The following is a 22,030-nucleotide window of genomic DNA, read 5'->3' as shown; positions in this document are numbered from 1 at the left end:
GGGGTGAATGGGGAGGAAGGGGCAAAAGTGGTAAAAATATAGAGGGAGAGTTAACGAACAGGGAGATGACGAAGAGTCAGGGAATATTATATAATGGAGAGGGAGGAGTGGGTAGGTTACATGCCAGGCGTGGGACATCAAAGCGTGGGTGGTGGGAAGGGGTAAACATACCATTACAATCTATATACCAGAAATTTTCTTCGATGGCTGTTGCCTATCACGAAGCTGTCCTCTACAAGTGTATTAAATTATCATGTTAAATAGTGTTACAAGCTGCACACGATATGGGTGGCAACATTATTATTATTGTAATCAAAAAAAGGGCTAAACCACAAGGGCTATACAACGCTGCATGGGTGGCAACAACATGCGTACCTCGGGAAAACGTTCATAGAAAGCTGGTTGTCTTTTCACTACTCACTGTCCTAAGCTTCCCTCTAGATTTCTCTATTTAAGCCAAAAGAATGAAGAAACGCTCCATGTTAAGCAGGTCTAACATCCAGCCATACCATTCAATACCCGTCGAACCTATATTTACAGCCACCCATAGCTATGTTCTCGCCTTAACGACAGCTACCTTTAAGTTTGTTCAACTCATCTACAACTTTATTGCCAAACCAGCACTTCCTATATCCTTTCTAAATCTTATCCAACTTTAATCTACTGCTGCGGGTCCTGCCTTGGTTAGATATTTTCAGCACGTTATTTATATCTCCTACATTTATTCGTTATCCATTTGTACGCTTCAATCATATCCCCCACCTAATTCTACTTCTTCCCAGAGAGTGCAAATTCAGTCTTCAGACTATTTTCGAAGGAAAGGATTCTTATACATAGGATCAACATTGTGCGTTTTCCAGCGATTTATGTTCATTCTGTAATATGGAGACCAGAACTGTCTTTTCTCCTTCGCTGACTGATAATGGCCCAGGACGAACCGAAACGTCGTCCAGGTTTCATTTCCAATCTGTAGGTTAGTTAAATCCGTATTGCAACCAGCGAAGAGACTTGACTACCTGTAGGCTACCTATCCAGTAGTCGCTTCCGTGGATCACCCCGCAACCCAGTCCCGGACCAGACCTGTTGGCAGCATGTTCCAGTGTGTTTAGGTTTTTAGGCAAATTATAATAATGATAGAAAATAAAAATAGTTCTCAATAGTCCTCGCCACCCTGACAGATAACACCTCATGACATCACCATGCCCAAATACTCCTCCTCCCCCCCCCTCACCCCAACAACCTAACAACGCATAATCCTCATCTGTAACGAAGTGCTACATTCAGTGCTCTCCAACAAATAAACAATTCAGATTGAAAATAATATCACGACCTATCATTAATTATAATTACTCTCATTCTAAATGTTCATTTATGCCAGTACAGCACAGGATTAACACAATTCTTGATAAAATATACGCCACAAAACTAGTTGCACTTCCCACTAGTAAACAAGCTAGTTTGCTAACCACTAGGGTATCTCAGGTGGTTAATCTTGCCAATGGACACACGCACGTGGGCAGCAGAGGCGTCGTGCAGGGAGGGTGACCGGGGCCTGTGCAGACTAAAGCTAACACACCAACTGACTGGCCACCGCCACCAATGGGTACTGCCTTGCCTCACTCTGGGTAAAGCTGCCACAACCAGACGGGGGCGGGGTCACACGCTGATGGGCGGAGCTTCTACACCCAGGGTCACCATCTCTACTCACAATTACCAAAAATAAGGAATTCTCAAAGAGTAAGTATGGGTTATCTCAAGCTTACACGACCCAGTTCTTGGACCCCAATGGAAATAAGTCACTGACTCTTTTTGGGGCTATCGTAGGTAATTTACACTATGTATGATAATTGTAACTATATGTACCTGTGCCTAAATAAACTTACTTATGCCTCTAAATTTTTTATCGCCCGAAGGATGGGTATGAGATACATAATAAGGTTATTAAAATTAAAACATTCAGTTTAGCCTAGCTTATCATGCTGACTACCTGATTAAAACAATTCGATGAAGGAAAATGTAGCTTCAGTGCCTTTTATTAAGCAGCTTTTCAATGTATCACACCTGTATTAATATTATGTAATAATACGATATATCACGGAAAATAAACTTTATTTGGAAGAAAATGGTGTAAAGTATCGACACGATGGAAACAGACACAAAGGGAGTGTGTAATAAGTCTTTAGTAGGACGTTTCGCCCACGCAGTAGCCTGTTTCAAGCCACAAATATGGCCACTGCATGGGCGAAACGTTGTCAATAAAGGATCTCACTTATACTACTTTCGCGTACGTTTCCTTAACCTTTATTTCACCAGCACTGAGTCTTAATGTCACCAGTGTAGACTTATTATTATTTGGTGTCTTACATCTGTGATAGCTCAGGCTAACTTAGCCATCACAGACGTGCCTGAGACCAAATCATGTCATGTGTGTAGTTAATACCTTGATACTAGCAAAGTATTCTTGATCCAAGGAACTGGCGTTACTCTTCTATTTTTCGAACTGATATCCCGATTACTTTTCTCACTGTAGTGCTTCCCGATGAATAACGTTTTAACAAAAAAAAAAATCTACCGAGTATCATAGTATAATTTATATCAAGAATTCTTGTTGATCCTCCTCTTCGTATTCTTATTATTAAAATAAAATATATAGTAAAGGCCGACTGTCAGGAAACTACGATTAGCATTTAGGTGTCTATATTTAAAATTGTGTATTGTTGATACTATATTTTTAAAGCCACGGAGATTCGGGAAATAAAAGGTCTGACCTAAGAAAATATAAGTAAAATTAGGAATATAATGACTAATAAGTTTCGAAGAATTGCGAAAAGAAAAAGATTTCGCTGTATTTGAGACTGCTTCGTATAGGCTAAGTTGATAAAGTTAAATAAGAAAAAACTGCATTTCAGTTCGAAATTAAAAATAATCTGAATAAAAATTCGGACTACGATCGAAAAAAAATTGGGACATTGTATTTCACAGTTAAATCAGAGATTAATACTTAAGAGCCAAACCTGTTTTAATAAAATATGCACCAAGAGCCTTAGTCTTATTTTTCTGCTTCAGTTATAATAATCATAATGTAATAATATTATTATTATTTAAATAGTCCAGAGGGACAGGTTCATAAAATAATATATACACATTTTGTACTCGTACACAAAAGCAAATTACCACAACAACTATCAGGTCATCCATCACCACATCACACCACCATCACATCAACACACCATCACATCAACACACCACCACCACATCACACCACCATCACATCAACACACCATCACATCAACACACCACCACCACATCACACCACATCACACCACCACCACATCACACCACCACATCACACCACCATCACATCAATACACCACCATCACATCAACACACCACCACATCACATCAACACATCACATCACACCATCACATCAACACCACATCACACCACCATCACGTCACACCATCACATCAACGCACCACCACCACATCACACCAACACATCACACCACAACACCACATCACACCACCATCACATCAACACACCACCACATCACACCATCACATCACACCACCACATCAACACACCACCATCACATCAACACACCACATCACACCATCACATCACACCACCACATCAACACACCACCACCACACCACCATCACAACGCACCACCACATCACACCACCATCACATCAACACACCACCACCACATCACACCACCATCACATCAACACACCACCACCACATCACACCATCATCACATCAACACACCACCACCACATCACACCACCATCACATCAACACACCACCACATCACACCATCACATCAATACACCACCACCACATCACACCACCTTCACATCAACACACCACCACATCACACCACCATCACATCAACACACCACCACATCACATCAACACATCACATCACATCAACACCACCACATCACATCACCATCACGTCACACCACCACCACATCACACCATCACATCAACGCACCACCACCACATCACACCATCACAACACACCACCATCATATCAACACACCACATCACATCAACACCACCACCACATCAGACCACATTAACACCACCACCACATGGCATTAACACACCACATCACACCACATCAACACACCACCACCACATCACACCATCACATCAACACACCACATCACACCACCACCACATCACCACACCATCACCATAACACCACCACCACATTACCACTACACTTGTGCTCCAGTAACAAGTCTTGGCGGCTTCCTGCGCCAAACTACTCAACAAAATTGAATAATGACCCTCTGGGCTGTGGTGGCTGTCCTATAGTGTGTGTGTGTGTGTGTGTGTACTCACCTAATTGTACTCACCTAATTGTGGTTGCAGGGGTCGAGACTCAGCTCCTGGCCCCGCCTCTTCACTGATCGCTACTGGATCCTCTCTCTCTCTGCTTCCTGAGCTTTGTCATACCTCTTCTTAAAACTATGTATGGTTCCTGCCTCCACTACTTCACTTGCTAGGCTATTCCACTTGCTGACAACTCTATGACTGAAGAAATACTTCCTAACGTCCCTGTGACTCGTCTGAGTCTTCAGCTTCCAGTTGTGACCCCTTGTCCCTGTGTCCCCTCTCTGGAACATCCTATCTCTGTCCACCTTGTCTATTCCCCGCAGTATCTTGTATGTCGTTATCATGTCTCCCCTGACCCTTCTGTCCTCCAGTGTCGTCAGTCCGATTTCCCTTAACCTTTCCTCGTACGACATTCCCTTGAGCTCTGGGACTAGCCTTGTTGCAAACCTTTGTACTTTCTCTAACTTCTTGACGTGCTTGACCAGGTGTGGGTTCCAGACTGGTGCTGCATACTCCAGTATGGGCCTAACATACACAGTGTACAGTGTCTTGAACGATTCCTTATTAAGGTATCGGAACGCTATTCTCAGGTTTGCCAGGCGCCCGTATGCTGCAGCGGTTATTTGGTTGATGTGTGCCTCCGGTGATGTGCTCGGTGTTATGGTCACCCCAAGGTCTTTCTCCCTGAGTGAGGTCTGTAGTCTTTGTCCACCTAGCCTATACTCTGTCTGCGGTCTTCTTTGCCCCTCCCCAATCTTCATGACTTTGCATTTGGCTGGATTGAATTCGAGAAGCCAGTTACTGGACCACATGTCCAGCCTCTCCAGGTCTCTTTGCAGTCCTGCCTCATCCTCGTCCGATTTAATTCTTCTCATCAACTTCACGTCATCTGCGAACAGGGACACTTCAGAGTCTATTCCTTCCATCATGTCGTTCACATATATCAAAAATAGCACTGGTCCTAGAACTGACCCCTGTGGGACCCCGCTCGTAACAGGCGCCCACTGTGATACCTCTTCACGTACCATGACTCGTTGCTGCCTCCCTGTCAGGTATTCCCTTATCCATTGCAGTGCCCTTCCTTTTACGTGTGCCTGATCCTCCAGCTTCTGCACTAATCTCTTGTGGGGAACTGTGTCAAAGGCCTTCCTGCAGTCTAGGAAAACGCAATCTACCCAACCCTCTCTCTCATGTCTTACTTCTGTTACCTTGTCATAAAACTCCAGGAGGTTTGTGATACAAGATTTGCCTTCCATGAACCCATGCTGGTTTTCATTTATAATCTTGTTCCTTTCCAGGTGTTCGACCACTCTCCTCCTGATAATCTTCTCCATGACTTTGCACACAATACATGTCAGAGACACAGGTCTGTAGTTTAGTGCCTCGTTTCTGTTTCCTTTCTTAAATATGGGGACTACATTAGCTGTCTTCCATTTCTCAGGTAGTTGCCCAGTTTCAAGGGATGTGTTGAAGATTGTGGTTAGAGGCACACACAGCATCTCTGCTCCTTCTCTAAGGACCCATGGGGAGATGTTGTCCGGTCCCATCGCCTTTGAGGTGTCAAGGTCACTTAAGAGCTTCTTCACCTCCTCCTCAGTTGTTCGTATGTCATCCAACACTTGTTGGTATATTCCCTCTTGATGTTCCCTTCTGTTCTGTCTTCCCACAGCCCTTCCTGTCTCTACTGTAAAAACTTCCTTAAATCTCCTGTTCAGCTCCTCACATACCTCCTGATCATTTCTTGTGAGTTCTCCACCTTCTGTCCTTAATCTGATCACCTGGTCTTTGACTGTTGTCTTCCTCCTGATGTGGCTATACAACAGTTTCGGGTCTGTCTTGATTCTCGATGCTATGTCATTTTCATACTGTCGCTGGGCCTCCCTCCTTACCTGTGCGTACTCATTCCTGGCTCTGCGACTGATCTCCCTATTTTCGTGTGTTCTCTGCCTTCTGTACTTTTTCCATTCTCTATTGCACTTTGTTTTTGCCTCCTTACACCGTCGGGTGAACCAGGGGCTTGTTCTGGTCTTCCCGTTGTTACTGTTGCCCTTGGGAATGAACCTTTCCACTGCCTCCTTGCATTTTGTTGCTACATATTCCATCATTTCATTTACTGGCTTTCCTGCCAGTTCTCTGTCCCACTGGACCTCCCGCAGGAAGTTCTTCAACCCTATGTAGTCCCCTCTTTTATAGTCAGGCTTTTCCCATTCTACTCCTGTTATTCTCTCCACTTGCAGCTCTACTATGTATTCAAAGCACAGAACCACGTGGTCGCTAGCTCCTAGGGGACTCTCATACTTGATGTCCTCAATGTCTGAGCTGCCCAGGGTGAACACAAGGTCCAATCTTGCTGGTTCATCCTCCCCTCTCACTCTGGTAGTGTCCTTAACATGTTGGTGCATGAGGTTTTCCAGCACCACGTCCAACATCCTGGCTCTCCATGTTTCGGGACCCCCATGTGGCTCCAGGTTTTCCCAGTCAATCTCCCTGTGGTTGAAATCCCCCATAACCAGCAACTTTGCTCTGCTGGAGTGAGCTCTTCTTGCCACCTCAGCAAGTGTGTCCACCATTGCTCTGTTGCTCTCTTCATATTCCTCTCTTGGCCTCCTGCAGTTCTGTGGTGGATTATACATCACTGCAATGACAACTTTGTGTTCCCCAGACTGAAGTGTACCTGCTATGTAGTCTCTTTCTCCCGTCTCATCTATTCCTTCCATTTTCTCGAATTTCCATCTGTTTTTTACGAGCAGAGCAACCCCACCTCCCCCCCTGCCCCTTCTATCTTTCCTCATGATCTGGTATCCTGGTGGGAAGATTGCATCTGTTATTGTCTCCATGAGTTTTGTTTCTGTAACTGCTATGATGTCTGGGGACTTCTCATTGATTCTTTCTTGCCATTCCTCATGTTTATTCGTTAATCCATCTGCATTTGTGTACCAAACCTTCAACTTCTGTTCTAATACTGTAACTGTGGTGCGGGGGGTGGAAACAGAGGGATCGGTGTGTGATGGTTGGTTTGGATTGTTCAGTTGCCTTGGGGGTGTCGTGGCTGGAGTCCTTCTGCAGGTGTTTCTGGGGGTTGCGCTTGTCCTTCCATTTGATCCTGGGTCATTCTGCTCTCCTTTTTCATTTCCTCCCATTTCTCCTTTCGTTTTTGAACTCTCTCTTTCATTGTCTTCCTTTCGTCCTGTGTTCTGTCTCGGTCGAGGTACACACTCCGGAACTCCTGCTTGCCTCTCAGCCGTGCTTTCTCCTGCAGGATCATGGTTCGGGTTGATTCTGCCTTGAAAATTACTTTGAGAGGCCGATTCCTTTTCTTTGTGAACCACCCAATTCTCCGAAAATTTGCCACCTGGGTCATGTCCCCCTCGCCTATCACCTTCATGATGTCTTCAATCGCTTTTTTCTCCTCCTGCTTTCTTTCATCATAAGTTTCCCCTTTAGCTTCGTCTAGCCCATAGACAAACACGGATCTCTCCCTTTCCACCTCCCACTGTGACTCCCATTGCATCCTCTGATGTGTTTTAGTTCCTTCCCGTGGAGTGTTCCTTCCTTCAGTCCCTTCCCTCGTTATGGCCCCTATGCTTCTTGGTTTATCCTTCCTGCTCACCTGCTCCTGGCCCACACAGGTATCTGGTAAGGTCCTTGCACATGTCCTAGTTCCTTCGATGTCTTCCAACCTCTCTTTTTGTCCTAGTGTGCTCCCTGTCTTTGTTTTGGCCCCATGTGGGTTTGACAGGACCTCTGCATACAGTTTAGTTTCCATGCTTCCTTCGGACCTGTTGTCTGTGTTCGATGTAGCCATTGCCGATGCTACTTCTGTAATATCTTTGTCTCTGTGCTGTTTCAGATGTCTCAGCTCCTCTTCTAATCTCTCTATCTTGATTTCTGCTTCTGTGGCCTGTTGCTTCCACCTTCTGCATTCTGCTGCTAACCTCTCTTCCATCTTCCTTTCCAGCTCATCTAGTCTCCTTCCCCAGTCTTCCTCCCTTTTTTTGAGCTCTATCTCCCATTCCTCCCTCTCAGATTCGTCCTTGGAACCCCTTGTCCTCATCCTGGTTAGGGGGAGGGGAATAGATGGTTAGGAGAGGGGATGGATGGTTGTGGGGGAAAGGGGAGGATGGTTATTGGAGGGGTAGAGATAGTTGGAGGAGGGAGTTAGATGGTTTGGGGGAGAGAGGTGATGGATGGTTATGGGGGAGGGGGAGGATGGTTATTGGAGGGAGGTTGTTGGGCGGGGGTTAGACGGTTTGGGGAGGGGTTAGGTGGTTTGGGGGAGGGGTAGGTGGCTAAGGTGAGGTGGTTAGGGAAGGGGTGGTACGTGTTTGTGTCTAGTGTTTGTGTCAAGTGGTGGAGGGTGTGTGTGTGTGTGTGTGTGTGTGTGTGTGTGTGTGTGTGTGTGTGTGTGTGGATGTGCGTGCGTGTGTGTGTGTGTGTGTGTGTGTGTGTGTGTGTGTGTGTGTGTGTGTGTGTGTGCGTGCGTGTGCGTGTGTGCGTGTGTGTGGTGTGTGTGTGTGTGTGTGTGTGTGGTGTGTGTGTGGTGTGTTTGTGGTGTGTGTGTGTGTGTGTGTGTGTGTGTGGTGTGTGTGGTGTGTGTGTGTGTGTGTGTGTGTGGTGTGTGTGGTGTGTGTGTGGTGTGTATGTATGTGTGTGTGTGTGTGTGTGTGTGTGTGTATGTGTGTGTATGTGTGTGTGTGTGTGTGTGTGTATGTGTGTGTGTATGTGTGTGTGTGTGTATGTGTGTGTGTATGTGTGTGTGTGTGTGTGTGTGTGTGTGTGTGTGTGTGTGTGTGTGTGTGTGTGTGTGTCTGTGTCTGTCTGTCTGTCTGTCTGTCTGTCTGTCTGTCTGTCTCTCTCTCTCTCTCTCTCTCTCTCTCTCTCTCTCTCTCTCTCTCTCTCGCGTGCGTAGAGAGGGAGAGACAGAATTTTACTGGAATTAGTCCCAAATCCACTTCCAAGTCCACTTCCTGACTACTCTGTGGCTGAAGAAATACTTCCTAACATCCCTGTGATTCATCTATGTCTTCAACTTCCAACTGTCCCCCCTTGTTGCTGTGTCCCATCTCTGGAACATCCTGTCTTTGTCCACCTTGTCAATTCCTCTCAGTATTTTGTTGTATGTCGTTATCATGTCCCCCCTGTCTCTCCTGTCTTTCAGTGTCGTCAGGTTGATTTCCCTTAACATCTCCTCGTACGACATACCTCTTAGCTCTGGGACTAGTCTTGTTGCAAACCTTTGCACTTTTTCTAGTTTCTTTACGTGCTTGGCTAGGTGTGGGTTCCAAACTGGTGCCGCATACTCCAATATGGGCCTAACGTACACGGTGTACAGGGTCCTGAACGATTCCTAGGTGTGAAGTATGGTGAGATAACGTGAAGAGTGAGGTAACGTGATGTGTATGAAGCAACTTGAGAGGTGAGGTAGCATGAGGTATGAAGTAACGATGTGTGAGGTAATGTTTTCTATACACTTCTACATTTCTTTAATGCTCAGACGTTTTCATTGCATTCCCATTTTCTATGTTTTAACGTTACCTATTTGCTTCTTGTTGATCTGCCGGTACTTCAGGCCCGGGTCTTCTCCAGATGGCGACCCGGCGGACCCTATTTGCTCCCACTCTCCGTATGCTCCTGTTTTCTATGGAGTTTACCTGGAGAGAGTTCCGGGGGTCAACGCCCCCGCGGCCCGGTCTGTGACCAGGCCTCCTGGTGGATCAGAACCTGATCAACCAGGCTGTTACTGCTGGCTGCACGCAATCCAACGTACGAGCCACAGCCTGGCTGGTCAGGTACCGACTTTAGGTGTTTGTCCAGTGCCTGCTGGAAGACAGCCAGGGGTTTATTGGTAATCCCCCTTATGTATGCTGGGAGGCAGTTGAACAGTCTCGGGCCCCTGACACTGTATTGTCTCTTAACATGCTAGTTACACCCCTGCTTTTCATTGGGGGGATGTTGCATCGTCTGCCGAGTCTTTTGCTTTCGTTGTGAGTGATTTTCGTGTGCAAGTTCGGTACTAGTCCCTCTAGAATTTTTCAGGTGTATATAATCATGTATCCCTCCCGCCTGCGTTCCAGGGAGTACAGGTTCAGGAACTTCAAGCACTCCCAGTAATTGAGGTGTTTTATCTCCGTTATGCGTGCCATGAAGGTTCTCTGTACATGTTCTAGGTCAGCAATTTCACCTGCCTTGAAAGGTGCTGTTAGTGTGCAGCAATATTCCAGCCTAGATAGAACAAGTGACCTGAAGAGTGTCATCATGGGCTTGGCATCCCTAGTTTTGAAGGTTCTCATTATCCATCCTGTCATTTTTCTAGCAGATGCGATTGATACAATGTTATGGTCCTTGAAGGTGAGATCCTCCGACATGATCACTCCCAGGTCTTTGACGCTGGTTTTCGCTCTATTTTGTGGAAGGAATTTTTGTACTCTATAAGAATAAATTTTATATATCCTGTTTTGTATATAATCCCAGTTATGTTCCCACGTTATTATATGCTACCATATTGTTTGTGCATTTTTTATCAATCCGTGTTCCATGTAGTATATAATATCGTGTTTTCTATATGCCCCCCCCCTCAAGGGAGGTTCCTTGACGCTGGTGAGAGGCTCTTGATCTAAGGAATTGGATCTGTGCTCTAGTTCCCTGAATTGAGTCTGAATACCTTCCATCCCCCCCAACATGCGCTGTATAATCCTACAGGTTTAGTGCTTCCCCGTGATTATAATAATCCATATGCTCCCATGTTTACTATATGCATCACGTTCTCTATATGCAGTAACCCACGTTTTATATAAGCACCCGTTTTTAATATGCTCTTGTGTTTTCTACATCCAAGTACTCTATATGGTAATACTATTGCGGGAAAAACTCTTAAAAAATACGCTGGACTGAGAGATAATTCCTCGGGAATTGCTTGTAAACTGACTTTAATTACTAGTATAGAGTTTCACCACAACGCCGGCACCAGGGCGAGGCTTGGTGCTTAATCTGCTGTGAGAATACCATGCAAATGTATGAACTGAATATATAATTTCCATGATTTTGATCACACATTTCTCGGCACCCTTTACCATACGTCCACGAGTGATCATTACAAATTACCAACGGCTTTCCATCATCTAGGGAAGCCTGGCTGTGATGGTGCGTCTCGTGATTAGCGGATGTAGCATCGAGGCTCCACCATTCCTTATCCCGAATAACCCACACGATTTAGCGCTTCATATAAATATAGCATGAAAAAAGTAAAAGGACAGAAATACACATATTCAGCTTCTCTGAAGATGTGTGTAAACACATGAACTCTCTCAGATATTTCTAGTTTGTATTTTTTTAAAGATAATTATTTATATTTGTAGTCATCCACATTTTAGTGACTTCTGCCCATAATGGGCCGTGAGAGGCGATCTGCATGAACACTTAAAAATTTACGTTGGCTACACTAGCGGGGTATTTGAGGAAAATTATTATATTTATGGAGATGCACTAAATTGTAAGGGTCATCCAGCGCCTGGTTCCAGATCCAGCATTTAAGAAATCAACTAGCGACTGAGGACAGAGTAAATACCAGTAGTTTAGGTAAAAGGTCTGTACAAGTTATACTCAAGAATCAACCAGAGTGTTCTTGAAGATCATGTGTTATATCTCAGTTACACTACCTTTATTTCCCACTTGATATTCAACATAGGTAATAATGACCCCTTCAAGGTGGCGTACAGACACTAGAAATATGGTTATTGAACAAGTCCATTGGCGTTGTATATCCGTCACAGGTTTAGTTTCCCTGTGAATATAAACGTTATTTATTGTTGTTGACTACAAATCTACTGCCACGCCATAGGCCTCTGCAGAAGTCATAGGGATGCGTTTCAAAGTAATCTAAGATGGATTGCTTATTTAGTCATTTAAGCTGAATTGTTTAATCATTTACGATAAATTACTTCGTCATTTAATATGGATTATTTATCCATATCAGAAGAACAGCCTTTTGATGTTCCTGTTACTCGTTCCTTACTTCTTCCCTTAATACCTTTCATATCAAGGTACGAAAATACCAATTCTTTGGAGAGAATGAACAAAATATTAAAAGCATTCGAGGACCATATAATACGGTACACTTCTATATGGATGCAAGAAAATGCTAAGCATTCTCACTGCCACAAGGGTGAAAGTGCTATTCAATTATAATATATCTACCTACCCACTGTTTTATCGCGCTTCTCTTAAACAACACTACCTGATTATATGCAAATTTTGAGAATGATGGGAAGCCAAGCGAGACTTCGCTCGACAAGACCCATACATCACTGACCTTTTTGAAAAACTCAAATTTTCTAAGAGATTTCAGGGTTAGTTCAGCCGAGGCAGCGTCACAAGTACTTGAAGATCAATTTATGGTAATTACTGCCACAGTAAACCACTCTTAATTATGTGTCATCAACAACAACGTTACATTATGAGAAATATATCTTGGTAACATTCTCTATGCAGAAAGAAGCGTAAATACACAAGTATGTTCCCTCTATGGGAGGTACTATTTTGATGGTGGCGCAGAGCTCTTTGATCCAACAAATTACAGCTGCCTTCTCTTAACAGGATCAAGTCTCGTTACCTTCTCCTTTGTATGCTGACCTACAAGAGATATCAAGAATGCTCTTTACAAACAAAATGGCTTTCCTATGAAAGAACATGTGACCTCTCGTTCTTCCTATATTTTCTGGATTTCCCGGTTAACCCTGGTTAATTTCCTGAAGGATCTAGCTTCTGATGACGGTTGTGTACTGAAAATGCCAAAGCTACTTTCATTCTTTTTCCCGTGTTTGAATTACACACACATACACACACACACCAAAAAAAAAGTCAGGAGTTGTAAGATAACTGTAAGGTGCAGTCTCGTAAAAATAAAAAAATCAAGTCTCCTTTTTTTACAGTGCTTTAATAATGTGACCCCTCAGGGAAGGTTCCTTGATGTTGGTGAAGGGCTCTTGATTTAGGGAATTGGATCTGTGCTCCAGTTCCCCGAATTAAGCCTGAATGCCTTCCATATCCCCCCAGGCGCTGTATAATCCTACGGGTTTAGCGCTTCCCCTTGACTATAATAATAATAATAATAATTTGATAATGTGAGAAATCGCGAAAGTGCTTGGAATTCTATTTTTTTCACTGTGGTTGTTTTGCAAACTGCGATATCATGTTTAGTATGATCTTATTTGTATTATATATATATATATATATATATATATATATATATATATATATATATATATATATATATATATATATATAAACAAGTCGGCCGTCTCCCACCGAGGCAGGGTGACCCAAAAAGAAAGAAAATCCTCAAAAAGGAAATACTTTCATCATTCAACACTTTCACCTCACTCACACATAAGCACTGTTTTTGCAGAGGTGCTCAGAACACAACAGTTTAGAAGTATATACGTATAAAAATACGCAACATATCTCTCCAAACTGCCAATATCCCAAACCCATCCTTTAGAGTGCAGGCATTGTACTTCCCATTTCCAAGACTCAAGTCCGGTTATATAAAATAACCGGTTTCCCTGAATCCCTACATTAAATATTATCCTGCTCACACTCTAACAGATCGTCAGGTCCCAAATACCATTCGTCTCCATTCACTCCTATCGAACACTCTCATGCACGCCTGCTGGAAGTTCAAGCCCCTCGCCCACAAAACCTCCCTTACACCTTCCTTCCAACCTTTTTGAGGACGACCCCTACCCCGCCTTCCTTCCCATACAGATTTATACGCTCTCCATGTCATTCTACTTTGATCCAGTCTCTCTAAATGACCAAACCACCTCAACAACCCCCTCTTCAGCCCTCTGACTAATACTTTTATTAACTCCACATCTCCTAATTTCCACACTCCGAATTTTCTGCATAATATTTACACCACACATTGCCCTTAGATAGGACATCTCCACTGCCTCCAACCGCCTCCTCGCTGCAGCATTTACAACCTAAGCTTCACACCCATATAAGTGTTGGTACTACTATACTTTCATACATTCCCTTCTTTGCCTCCATAGATAACGTTTTTTGTATCCACATTTACCTCAACACACCACTCACTCATTTACTTCTTTTACAGTCCTTGTGGCTTAGCGCTTCTTTTTGATTATAATAATAATAATAATAATACTTCTTTTACAACCCCATCTATAAATATATTAAACAACCATGGTGACATTACACATCCCTGTCTAAGACCTACTTTTACTGGGAAGTAGTCTCCCTCTCTTCTACACACCCTAACTTGAGCCTCACTATCCTCATAAAAACTCTTTACAGCATTTAGTAACTTACTACCTATTCCATATACTTGCAACATCTGCCACATTGCTCCCGTATCCACTCTATCGTATGCCTTTTCTAAATCCATAAATGCAATGAAAACTTCCCTACCTTTATCTAAATATTGTTCACATATATGCTTCAATGTAAACACTTGATCTACACATCCCCTACCCATTCTGAAACCTCCTTGCTCATCCGCAATCCTACATTCTGTCTTACCTCTAATTCTTTCAATTATAACCTTACCGTACACTTTTCCTGGTATACTCAGTAAACTTATTCCTCTATTATTTTTACAATTTCTTTTGTCCCCCTTCATTTTATATAAAGGGACTATACATGCTCTCTGCCAATCCCTAGGTACCTTCCCCTCTTTCATACATTTATTAAACAAAAATACCAACCACTCCAACACTATATCCCCCCCTGCTTTTAACATTTCTGTCATGATCCCGTCAGCTCCAGCTGCTTTACCCCCTTTCATTCTACGTAATGCCTCACGCACCTCTCCCACACTCACATCCTGTTCTTCTTCACTCCTAAAAGATGGTATACCTCCCTGACCAGTGCATGAAATTACCGCTTCCCTTTTTTCGTCGACATTTAAAAGTTCCTCAAAATATTCTCGCCGACCCAAATGATTTCTTCATGAATGAGCCTCAAAACTCCATAAATGTATGCCAGATTTCCGACATTACCCTAACTCCGATAGTTTTCGAAAAAGCCATTGACAACATGCCTATGCACTCAGCCCCGGGCCCAGACTCGTGGAACTCTGTTTTCATTAAGAACTGCAAGAAACCCCTCTCGCGTGCCCTAAGTACACTATGGAGGAGGAGCTTGGACATGGGTGAAATTCCACAGTCACTTAAAACAACGGATATAGCCCCACTCCATAAAGGTGGCAGCAAAGCATTAGCTAAGAACTATAGACCAATAGCTCTGACGTCCCACATCATAAAAATCTTTGAAAGAGTGCTAAGAAGCAGGATTGCAAATCACCTGGATTCCCAAAATCTGCACAATCCAGGGCAACATGGGTTCAGGGCAGGTCGCTCCTGCCTCTCACAACTACTGGATCACTATGACATGGCCTTGGATGCACTGGAAGAAAATCAGAATGCAGATGTAATATACACAGACTTTGCAAAAGCATTTGACAAATGCGATCATGGCGTAATAGCCCATAAAATACGTGCTAAAGGAATAACTGGGAAAGTGGGGAGATGGATCTTCAACTTCCTAACAAATCGAACACAAAGAGTAGTGGTCAACAGAGTTAAATCGGAGGCTGCCATAGTGAAGAGCTCTGTTCCACAAGGCACAGTACTCGCCCCCATCTTATTCCTTATCCTCATATCAGACATAAACAGAGATATACACCACAGCACCGTATCATCCTTTGCGGATGATACTAGGATCTGCATGAGGCTGTCATCTGCTGAGGACGCGGTTAACCTCCAAGAAGATATAAACAAAGTTTTCCAGTGGGCAACGGTAAACAATATGATGTTCAATGAGGACAAATTCCAACTACTCCGTTATGGAAAACTGGAGGAGATAATAACTAGAACAGAGTATACTACTGACTCCGGCCATACAATAGAGCGGAAAAATAATGTAAGGGACCTGGGAGTAGTAATGTCTGAGGATCTCACTTTCAAGGATCACAACAGTGCCACGATCGCACGTGCAAAGAAAATGATAGGATGGATAATGAGAACTTTCAAAACGAGAGATGCCAAGCCCATGATGATCCTTTTCAAATCACTTGTTCTCTCTAGGCTGGAATACTGCTGTACATTAACATCTCCATACAAAGCAGGTGAAATCGCAGATCTAGAGGGTGTACAGAGATCCTTTACTGCACGTATAAGTTCTGTCAAGCACCTTAACTACTGGGAACGCTTGGAAGCACTTGACTTGTACTCGTTGGAACGCAGGAGGGAGAGATATATCATAATCTACACTTGGAAAATCTTGGAAGGAATGGTCCCAAATCTGCACACAGAAATCACTCCCTACGAAAGTAAAAGACTGGGCAGGCGATGCAAAATGCCGCCAATAAAAAGTAGGGGCGCCATTGGTACACTAAGAGAAAACACCATAAGTGTCCGGGGCCCAAAACTGTTCAACAGCCTCCCATCAAGCATTAGGGGAATTGCCAATAAACCCCTGGCTGCCTTCAAGAGAGAGCTGGACAGATACCTAAAGTCAGTGCCGGATCAGCCGGGCTGTGGCTCGTACGTCGGACTGCGTGCGGCCAGCAGTAACAGCCTAGTTGATCAGGCCCTGATCCATCGGGAGGCCTGGTCATGGACCGGGCCGCGGGGGCGTTGATCCCCGGAATAACCTCCAGGTAACCAGGTATCTACCCAAAACCTCCATCTCCCCATCTACTAACTCCCCTACTCAGTTTTTAACTGACAAATCCATTCGTTCTCTAGGCTTTCTTAACTTGTTTAACTCACTCCAAATTTTTTTCTTATATATATATATATATATATATATATATATATATATATATATATATATATATATATATATATATATATATGTCGTGCCGAATATGTAAAACTGGTCAATTAGCAAGAACTCATTTAAAATTAAGTTCTTTCTAAAATTTTCTCCTATACGTTTAAAGATATATTTTTTCATTAATGTTAATGTAAAATTTTTTAATTCTGCACCAGAAGAATCTTAGAAAACTTACCTAACCTTATTATAACAAGAACAATTTATTTTAGCCTAACCCAGCTATATATATTTTAGATTTGTTTACAATAATTTAATACTAAACAAACACAGTGAAATATATTTTTTTCGTTAGGTTCAGAATACTTTTGGCGAAATTATTGCATACACAAATTTTCGCTTGTCCTATATGGCAAGATGAGCGTTGCTATTTAAGCCAAGATCGCATATATATATATATATATATATATATATATATATATATATATATATATATATATATATATATATATATATATATATATATATATATATATATATATATATATATATATATATATATATATATTTCTCACGATACACGTATCTAAAAATGTAGCTAGGAAGTGATTAGGAATGTGGAAAAGTTAGGGTAGTTAAATGGCTTATAAGGCAAGAACAATAGGTATGTAAAACGTTGGAAAGGTAAGTGAAAGAATAGGGAGGAGAATAACCTAAGGAGTGAGAAGAGTAGGTGAAGGAGAAGGAAGAACAGTTGTAGGAGGAAAACAACTGAAGGAGGGCTAAGAAAAAGATAAAGTGAAGAACAATTGGAGGACTAAGAAAAATCGATTAGAGTGAAGAACAAGTGGAGGAAGGACGAAGAACATGAGACAAACACCTTGATGAGTCTCCCAGCTGCTGTCTCCAATATGGCTGCAGCACACACGCTGCTGGCTAATAAATGAATCTATACATGTCACACTACTTAAGAAAGAGAGAGATTTGGGGGAGGGCAGAGATCCTAGGTGTTAACCAAAAAATGAATCATAGTTTAAGGGAAGTCAAAACTCATAGTAAATATTCCAAGTGGAAGCACTTGAAACCCCAGCATATATTTTCAAACATAGACCAAGGTCGGCACATTTTTCTATAGGTCCAGGAGCAATTACTCAATTTCCCAACAAGCACTTGAATGACATCATATTATAAATAACAACCATACTATCCATTCCACGGGACAAATAATTAATTGTTGCGCACACTATTTATTTAGTTCCTTAAGTGATCACCAGGGTGCTACATAGCACCAGCCCCTCAAGGAAGGTTCCTTGATGTTGGTGAGGGGCTCTTGATTTAGGGAATTGGATCTGTGCTCCAGTTCCCCGAATTAAGCCTGAATGCCTTCCACATCCCCCCCCAGGCGCTGTATAATCCTCCGGGTTTAGCGCTTCCCCCATGATTATAATAATAATACATAGCACCAAGATGAGTATATTTACCTTGTGTGCACCGAGAGCAACTGTGCATGAACAGAGATTAGAAGAGTTACGACTGATGACGCAGATATTGTTCATACTGCATGTTAGCGCCAGTATGCCTGCAGTCGAGATAACCAGAACAATGTCTGCGTTATCCATCACAGTCACCTTATGAAGTTTAATGAGGCCAGACTTATCATCGGCAAAGAGGACCTACTCAAACGGCTACGTCGGGCAAGTGGAATGATTGCAACCACAAACACTATCGCCCAGAACACTGCCAATTTCTTCGTGCATAATGGTGAGTAAAAATTTTATTAGGTCGTCCATGTTAGTGCGTTTCCTGTATACTCTGAGTTTCACTGCCTAATTTCCTGTAAAAGAAGAACGTCTCAGAAGAGAAGTTGTCTGTGTTTTTCCAGCTCCAAAGTGAACCGATGACAGGTACGACCACGTTGATCTGGTTAGTTATGAATGCTGCAGTATCACGGGTAAAAACTCCAGTACATCACTAATGTGCAACATAACCACGTTACGGTACTGGGAATGATGGAGTGGTACTCCCCAGTCTCAAGCCTCTCCATGAAGGTATTAGCTAACACAGCACCGATCGGGCTGCAAATGGCCTTGCCAAAATATTTGTAGCAGTTTTCCGTGTATTTAACATTGAAATTGCTGCACAGTTCAATTAATTCTAGGAAATCCTGTCTCAGGCAGCCAGTAGGGACATTGGTAAAAAGGGATATGACGTCACAGAAGGCCTGTGTTAGTTCCTATGTTGACATGAACACTGTGGTTAAAAAAAAGAAGTACGTTACCTGGAGGTTACCTGGAGGAGAAACCGGAGAAACCGGTAGTTTATCGACAAGGATTAAGGAACACAAACATGACTGTAGTAGAAATAACCAAAGTAACGATTGTGTGATCTACAGACACCGTAGAATACTTGACGAACTGAAACAAAGCTCAAATTGTCATTACTGAATCAGATCTACATAGATGGCGTTATTCAGGAGCATCCTTGATAGTGACGACAACAACCATGGTTCAAAAGAAATGAAGATATAACAGTATGACAGTGGATCACATGATTATGGATCACTTCGCCCCTTCCACCTCCAGACAACTGTCAAGTAATGACCTCTCCACCGCGACATTACCTTTGTAAATTGTGAGTTCATTACCTTTGTAATTGTGAGTTCATTACCTCTGTAACTTGCTCAGCTATCAAAACTTTGGAGTCCAGTCCCTGGACCAATTATGTACCTCTGTAATCCTTTGACTGCCGCCCACAGGATGGGTATGGGGTGCATAATAAACATATAAACTAAACACCGTGAGATAACTGTCAAGTGATGACCTGTCCATAACCTCACTACAGCTCCCTTAATCATTTGTCTCATCGTATATACGTTGCAACTACATGAATAGTAGGAGTGATCAAGGTCCCAGAACCAAAACGTTTCCTCATTACAAATATGTCTTATCCTCAACTTGTCAGTATCTGGTTTCAACAATTCTTTTTGTAATATGGAGTCCAGAGCTGCGCCTCAGCCTAAATGAGGCCTTACTAAAGATATGCTGTTTACACATCTTCATGTAAACTGAAGTAATCTATTACCATTATTACTGAGTCTTAGGCACTGCTGTCCTAGTTTCAGATTTCCGCTGACACACGGACACACGTGTGTGTGTGTGTGTGTGTGTATAGTAACAGGCTGCAGTATGATTTAAGGAAGCACACTAGTTACTACCAGCTCCCGTCCCTTCCTTCCTCACTCTGGTAACTTCATCTCAGCCTCAGTATTTAATACCTACCACACACCTCTCTTATTCAGCAAACATTCACTGCTAACTGAATTAAAAACAATGAAAGTTTTAGTGTTGCTATGGGTATTAAAGTAGTTAATTATATATTAATGTTATTTTCTAAACAAAAATAAAATCTGAAACGTGGATATGTGTTGTGCTTGTCACAGTATTATTATCAGTAGTAGTAGTACTAGTAGTAGTGGACCTGATAACGGTCCAGGATGGACCAAAACGTCTAAAGTTTCCTTTCCAATTCTGGGTTAGTTAAGTTCTTCTAATAACATAATAAATATTAATGGAGACATCACACATCTTTACATTCATAACATCTTTTTTTTTTATATATTTTATTTAAACTCAGGTACAAAATTATATGGGAACATAATCAATATGTACATCTACGCACATTCAAACCCCCGAGTAACCTTTTTTTTCATGGTTAGGTTAGGCTACGTAAACTTATATTAAGCATATATTTAACCTCAAACAAGTCTGGTAAATGAAGTGGCTGAGAAAACTAGGAAACGTTCAAACTGTAATGTTTCTTCCTCTTAGCGGGAGAATGGTCTGCTGATCGCGTCCAATCGGTCTCTGACCATTTACGACAGTTAGGTTGTTGGTGAGCTACAGATTACAGGAGCACACGTAAAAGTAAAAGAACCATAGTATAATGACTGTAAGAGTGAGTTATAAAGATTAGCCTAGCATTTTAATATTCATGAGGTAGAAAGCAGTGAGCCATATCAGAGTTGCAAACGTTAAACAAGTTTCTGATTTACCACTCGCATGACGACGGTAGTACCTCCCTGGGAAGTTGATGTCTACCAACCTCCAGTGACAGGACAGTAGTACCTCCCTGGGAAGTTGATGTCTACCAACCTCCAGTGACAGGACAGTAGTACCTCCCTGGGAAGTTGATGTCTACCAACCTCCAGTGACAGGACAGTAGTACCTCCCTGGGAAGTTGATGTCTACCAACCTCCAGTGACAGGACAGTAGTACCTCCCTGGGAAGTTGATGTCTACCAACCTCCAGTAACAGGACAGTAGTACCTCCCTGGGAAGTTGATGTCTACCAACCTCCAGTAACAGGACAGTAGTACCTCCCTGGGAAGTTGATGTCTACCAACCTCCAGTAACAGGACAGTAGTACCTCCCTGGGAAGTTGATGTCTACCAACCTCCAGCGATAGGACAGTAGTACCTCCCTGGGAAGTTGATGTCTACCAACCTCCAGTGACAGGACAGTAGTACCTCCCTGGGAAGTTGATGTCTACCAACCTCCAGTGACAGGACAGTAGTACCTCCCTGGGAAGTTGATGTCTACCAACCTCCAGTGACAGGACAGTAGTACCTCCCTGGGAAGTTGATGTCTACCAACCTCCAGTAACAGGACAGTAGTACCTCCCTGGGAAGTTGATGTCTACCAACCTCCAGTAACAGGACAGTAGTACCTCCCTGGGAAGTTGATGTCTACCAACCTCCAGTAACAGGACAGTAGTACCTCCCTGGGAAGTTGATGTCTACCAACCTCCAGTGATAGGACAGTAGTACCTCCCTGGGAAGTTGATGTCTACCAACCTCCAGTGACAGGACAGTAGTACCTCCCTGGGA

General features: G+C 42.9%; 1 protein-coding gene across 8 annotated transcripts in view; it reads right to left on the bottom strand.

The window, feature by feature from the left end:
• LOC128696743 (uncharacterized) overlaps nucleotides 1–22,030 on the bottom strand; it is a 318,805-nt gene that overhangs the window by 238,688 nt on the left and 58,087 nt on the right. Inside the window, exon 1 of one of the 8 annotated variants that reach the window (XM_070094500.1) lies at nucleotides 1,513–1,624. The exons of 3 other annotated variants lie outside the window; for them this stretch is intronic. The gene's annotated coding sequence lies outside the window, so the exon portion shown is untranslated. Of the gene's footprint in view, nucleotides 1–1,466; nucleotides 1,625–22,030 lie in introns of those variants that run through there. 4 more of the 8 variants (XM_070094499.1, XM_070094503.1, XM_070094502.1 and 1 more) reach the window with 4 other exon arrangements.

This window comes from Cherax quadricarinatus, chromosome 46, assembly GCF_038502225.1.
Source record: "Cherax quadricarinatus isolate ZL_2023a chromosome 46, ASM3850222v1, whole genome shotgun sequence".
NCBI lineage: Eukaryota > Metazoa > Arthropoda > Malacostraca > Decapoda > Parastacidae > Cherax > Cherax quadricarinatus.
The sequence above is the reverse complement of the archived record's forward strand: the minus strand, read 5'-3'. Positions and strand labels throughout refer to the sequence as shown.